The sequence below is a fragment of the Bidens hawaiensis genome, unplaced genomic scaffold (assembly GCF_021521415.1).
Source record: "Bidens hawaiensis isolate Kalapana, Puna unplaced genomic scaffold, B.hawaiensis_p1.1 tig00001511_1, whole genome shotgun sequence".
NCBI classification, from domain to species: Eukaryota; Viridiplantae; Streptophyta; class Magnoliopsida; order Asterales; family Asteraceae; genus Bidens; species Bidens hawaiensis.
The window spans coordinates 1,046,053-1,052,378 of record NW_027491085.1 but is presented as its reverse complement, the minus strand read 5'-3'; positions in this window follow the sequence as shown (position 1 = coordinate 1,052,378).

Sequence of the window (6,326 nt, the reverse complement as noted above, 5' to 3'; positions counted from 1 at the left end):
CTTTTGCTGCGGATTCCGCAGCGGCGACCGCGGCGGCTTTTACCATGCCTCCTCCGTCATCGGCAACGACGGCCGATCCTTCAGGTATGCATGGGGCTTCTCGCCAACCTCTGCCTCCTTCCCATCTATCTGACCTCTTGGATGGATTTCCCTTGGGTTCAGGTGATGGGTTTGGCGGCTATCGGCCTGTTATTGACCCTACAGGTGCGTAGGGTTCTTTTGGCCTTTTATTTTTATATATATATCATCTTTTCCTAATTGCTTTTTTTTTTTTTTTTTGCAGTGTCGGATTCCAATGAAGTGTATGTTCCAAGATGGAACATTCGCCGAGGAACAACCTTTCGCACGCCTGTGGAGTGCGTGGACTGGGCTCGTCACGCAGCCCCCAGTGGTGCGTTGGGGGAAGCCATGGCTAGCTACCAGGAGGGTAGGCTAACCAATGAGCTTCGGGTTCTCCTGGCCCGGATGCAGCCGCGCGTCGAGCTGCTTTGTCGTGAAAACGACAAGTTAAAAGCAGCTCGCATCCAAGAAGTAGCTCAGGCGCGGGCTGTCCGGGAGGAGAACCAAAGGCTTACCGCAGTGGCTGCGGAAAAGGAGAAGGCGTTCAAGGCCCTTGAAGTTGAGGTTCAGGCCCGTCTTGAGGCCCGTTCCAAGGCTGCCCAAGCTGTTAATGAACAGCTTCGGCTGGCTAAGGAAACTGCTAGGAACGCAACTGAAAGGGCCACCAAGGCTGAAGCTGTTGCTGAGCCTCTACGCGTGGAGAATGAAGAGCTTAAAGCCAAATTAGAGGCTCTCCATCAGGCTCATGATGCCTTGGCGATGGAAGACGCCAAAAAGCTCCAAGAGATCTTGGACCAGAGGGGGGTGCTTGACCACACTGAACGGAAGCTAAAGGGCGTCGAAGAGGCTGCGGCTAAAGAAGTGTTGCTTGCCAATCTCAACAAAAGTGAAGCCGAACGCGCCCGTAACGAAGTCAAGCTGCCCTCTAGGAGGCTCTGGTTGCCAAGGAATGGCTTCTTCGAGAAGCGTTGTCTCAGGTATGTTTAGCTTCATGTCTTCACGCTTTTCTTTGTAAATAGAAACGATTCTGATACTTGTATATTTTCTTTTTTGTAGGTTGTGCATCGAGTCTTCACGGAGACGTCTTATGACGATGCTATGAGCGCAGCCCTCAACGCTTCTCATGAGGATGGGGAATAGGCCGGTTTCCTGCTTGGTCTAGGGTTCGTTGAGAAAGGCATCCCGCCTTCCAACTTCCCTTTGTATAATGTTGATACTGAAGTTGTTTACGACCAAGCAGTGAATCAGTATGCCGCCTTCCCGCATCCGGTGGTGGAGAAGGTGAACCAAGTTGCCGCTGCTGATGATGGGCTAGCTATCCTTAAAGCTTTCCTTGAACCGCCGCGTTCTACTGATGGTGCGGGTCCAAGTGGAAATGGCCCTGAAGCCTGATCCTGAAGATCCCTTCCCACTGTTAGGATAGGTTTAGCTTGTATAGATTTATATTCTTGTAGGCGGGTAGTTACCCGGCCATTCTTGTAATGAATATTATGAAATATAAATCTTTGTGCGAGTAAGACCGCTACTGTTACTGGATTCCTTGCTTTATAAACGTTATATGACTTGCATACTTTAGTTTAAATTAGCAATTTTCCAGATGTTTAGAATAAGTTAACCTTTGGACGTGGTAGATAATAGGTTGAAGTTTTGCTTCCTCTTTCGTGATTGTGCGGGTAGGACCGTCACTTGCACTTAGTAGGATGGCTAAACTTTACCTACATCTGACCTGCGTGGAGGTTTTCCTCATCTTTTTAGAAATTTCTAAGTGTTTAGGATAAGTTAACCTTTGAACGTGGTAGATAATAGGTTGAAGTTTTGCTTCCTCTTTCGTGATTGTGCGGGTAAGACCGTCACTTGCACTTAGTAGGATGGCTAAACTTTACCTACATCTGACCTGCGTGTAGGTTTTCCTCATCCTTTAGAAATTCTCTGTTTTGAATAACTTATCCGTTCGACGCGCGGTTGTCAATAGGTTCGGTTTCCTCTCATGATTTGTGCGGTTAAGACCGGCATTTTCATTCAGTTGACCAAAGTTTACCTATGACTGACCTGCGTGAAGGTTTGCCGTTTTTTGGGTTTATGCGGGTTTTGCCGCCTTCCCCACGCAACGACTTTTCACGTAATTATGCGGTGAAAACCGGCATATCAGTGTTGAATAAATTAACCGTTCGACGCGCGGTTGTTAATAGGTTAGTGTTCAGTTTCCTCTATCATGATTCATGCGGATAGACCGGCACTTTCATTTAGTGGGATGACTGAACTTTACCCTTCAACTGACCTGCGTGAAGGTTTGCCGTTTTTTGGGTTTATGCGGGTTTTGCCGCCTTCCCCACGCAACGACCTTCCACGTAATTATGCGGTGAAAACCGTCATATCCGTGTTGAAAGTTCATAAAAGTATAAATGTAAAATCATCAGCGTCGATGTTCTAAGGAGAATCATTTCCATTAGAAGTGGCTCTGGGCCTTTTCTTTACAAATTTGGAATTGATCTACATGCAAACTGTGTAATTGAGCTCCCTTCCATGTTGTTGGGATGGGAGTGCCATCGAGCCGATATGCACCTGGTTCGGGATCTCGTTGTTTGCGCAGTATGTAGTCTCCAACATTGAAGCTGCAATTTTATTCGTGTTTTCCCCAACTGGGGTTCTACACGCATCAGCCTGCTCAGCGTTCATTGCGCCACGAGGTGCGCGAGCGTCCCATCTCTGACAAATGCTTCGACCATGTCCTTTACGTCTATGCATTCTTCAGTGTTGTGGCCTTTTGTCCTGTGAAAATCACAGTATTTGCTCCGATCAGCATTGTGATGATGTCGGATTATTGGAGCCTTTGGCCATGGGAGCTCCTCAGTGGCGAATATCTCAGTGACGCTTTTGGTGAGTGGCGTCCATCTGGAGTTCTTGTTTGAGTGTACGTTATCCCTTCCGCCTAACCGATGTTGCAAGCCGGATGAGGTGTCAAAGTTTACCCTTGACTGCCAAATGCCTAGCTTCCGCTTTTTGTTTAGTCGGGCGGTAAGGACGTTGTCTTCTCTTGTTTTCTGGGTGTAGAGGTTTGTGCTCTGGGGGAGATCTCTGCCCAGTTGCCTCTCCGTTTCCGCAAAGAGTTTAGCTGCTGTCATGATGGCATCCCATGTGGATGGCATGCCATCTTTACCAGTTAAGGTGCGGATGAGCTCTGGGTCGTTCGCGCCCTGAATAAAAGCAGCGCGAACAAGATCTTCGCTAATGTTACCCAGACAGCTTCTTTGAGTTGAAGCGAGTGATGAAGTCTGGCAAAGATTCATCTTCCTCTCGAATGCATTTGAGGATTGTCCATTGCTCTTCGGTATACTTTCGTTGTTGGCTGAAGTGTTGGCTAAACTTCTGTTGGAAGTCTGCCCAGTCGTAGATGTGGTTGACCGGTAGACGATCGAACCACGCTCTAGCTGGCCCAACAAGCGTCATTTGGAACATGTAACACCACGTAGGTTCCGTCCAATTGCTGACGGTTGCCCTCGCTATGAATCTGTTCAAATGATCGTCTGGGTCAGATATACCATCATATGTGCCTATGTTGGACATTTGTTTGGCACTTTTTGGGGCAATTGCTTCCGCAATGTCCCTTGCAAATTTGGACGTTCCCGCATTTGCAACAGTTGGTCTAAATGTTTTGGAGAAGTCACGTGGGCTTCCACCTGGGTTTTTTGGTTTGAAGGCTTCCCCAAAACGCCTTTTCGGTTGGGAGTCCGTTTCTTTACGGTTCCCTTTCGCCTTATGACGAGGGTTTGCGTCTCTATCGGATTCCTCCGAATCATCGTCCAAGTATTCTTCGAATTCGTCAGCCTGTTGGACGGAACGCAAGCGTTCGTCCAACTCAGCTTGGAATTCCTTCTGACGTGCCTCCGCCCATGCCTTAACTTCATCGAGTGTTTGGTGGGGGAACCTTGTTCGTTTCTCTAACTGGGTATCGGTGAATCCCAGTGAGCGATTATTTACTGCACTTGCCCCAGCTTGGGTAACTGGGGTAGTGTTCGTAAAATTTACTTCACTTGCCCCGGCTTGGGTAACCGGGGTAGTGTTTGTAAAGACTGTGTAGCCGGTATTCCCCCCAGTAGCTGGGGTTGTGGTTACCGGAGTTTCTTTAACCATCTTTCCAGAAGTTTGAAAAAACTGAAAAGAAATGAAGTTCTAGCTTTTATGCACGTATGGCGCCAATGAAGAAACACTAATCGGACCCCGGGCAGATTACGGGTAACCTGGGGGTTAGATAGATGTTTCCCACGAGGGGTTAGATCCGGCAAAGATGGTTCTTCTGATGACCTGCAAAACAGACCGTGAGCTTGTCGCTGAGAATGGGGGGGTTCCTCCTTGTGACCACCCTCCGGCGTGAGAATCAGACTATATTGCTCTTTAAATATAAATGTATATTAAGAGATTGCTAGAGCAGATATCAGGTATAATATGTAATACGAGATAGTATATGATGATAATATGATAAGATGAGATGATCATACCATTTGGGGTATTTATAGCCGAAGGTAGGTTTCCAAGGAGGTGTGGCCGGCTGAATAGTATTCCTGTTCTACCAACTGTGGCCTACGCACGTGCCCTGCTGGTAGTTGGTGGGTAGGCAGCGGCTGACAGTGACCAGGCCTGCTGTGTACTATTCCTTTTCCACCAACTGCCGGCTATGCACGTGGTATGACAGGAGTTGGTGAGTAGGCAGCGGCTAATAGTGACATACAGTACAAGAGCATGCTGCTCGCCATACTATTGTCAATAAGCTGTCGTATCTTTAGTCAGATCTTTTGCCCATACCTCGTCAGGTACAGTACATAAGATCTTCCCGTATCGTACGGACTGGCTTAGTTGGGCGGGAGTATTCTCCCCGCCTCTGTGCGGGATTGTTCCCGGCTTTGCTCAGTCCTTCAGGTGACAACTGAGTGATTGAGAGCTAAGTGTCTTGTGCGTGTAGCCTTGCTGCGCGGGTGGCCTTCCCTGATGGCTTGTATCCGCAGCTGCGGGAACAGGCAGAGTACTTCACCATTAGGAGGCATTTCCTGCGGGAACAGGCAGAGTTCTTGTTCTTTCTTTCTATATAAAGTAGTTCTTGTTCTTTCTATATACTGTAGTTCCTTACCTAATCCACTTAGTTCTTGTTCTTTCTATATAAAGTGTATATATCTAGGACAATGACAGAAGTAGATGGATCTTAGCAAAATTCAATTCATATAAAACATGTAGAAGAAAATAAACCATTAGTTTTACTTCAAAAAATAATATAAGTTGTATAAATTTTTATATTTATTGTTTCTTACTTATCACTTCTTAAAATAAAAAAACAAAACCAAAATATTATTTTCATTGTTCATTTATTTATTTAATATAAACATACATATGTAATATAAGTATATGTATGTTCCTTACCTAATCCACTTAGTTCTTGTTCTTTCTATATAAAGTGTATATATCTAGGACAATGACAGAAGTAGATGGATCTTAGCAAAATTCAATTCATATAAAACATGTAGAAGAAAATAAACCATTAGTTTTACTTCAAAAAATAATATAAGTTGTATAAATTTTTATATTTATTGTTTCTTACTTATCACTTCTTAAAATAAAAAAACAAAACCAAAATATTATTTTCATTGTTCATTTATTTATTTAATATAAACATACATATGTAATATAAGTATATAACCTACACATAAATAGTAGTAAACATGTATGGTTTACACAACAAGAAACAGGGAGCCTAAGACGACGGCATGAGTCATAAGCTTTGGCGGGAAATGGGAAGCAAAGATATGCTAGAAAACAGACACATGTATACAAATATTTTAATATATTAGTATTAAAATATATAAAAAGAAGACATTCAAATCATAACGAAAGTTGTGAAAAATGGCAAGAACCACATATTAAAATTGTACATTTTGCTTTAGATGTAGTGTAGAAAGCAGTAAAACAACCATATATCCACTATCTCGTTATACATTTATTGATGCACTAAGTACAAATGCTATATATGTTTCTTGCTGTTTTTCATAAAAAAAAATATTGTTTCGAAAAGGACGTGTCCTTGTTTATATATATAGAAAGACAAAAAAGTAAATTGTGTCTAAACAGAAAGTGATTATGAAAATTATAGATGAACCAACAAATGGTGATCAGACTGATTGGACTATAGTGGTTGATACCAAACAAACTTATAGACAACACAAAATCCCATCCAAAGTCAGACTTTCCAAATTAATAGTTGTAAATATCAGATGAAGAAA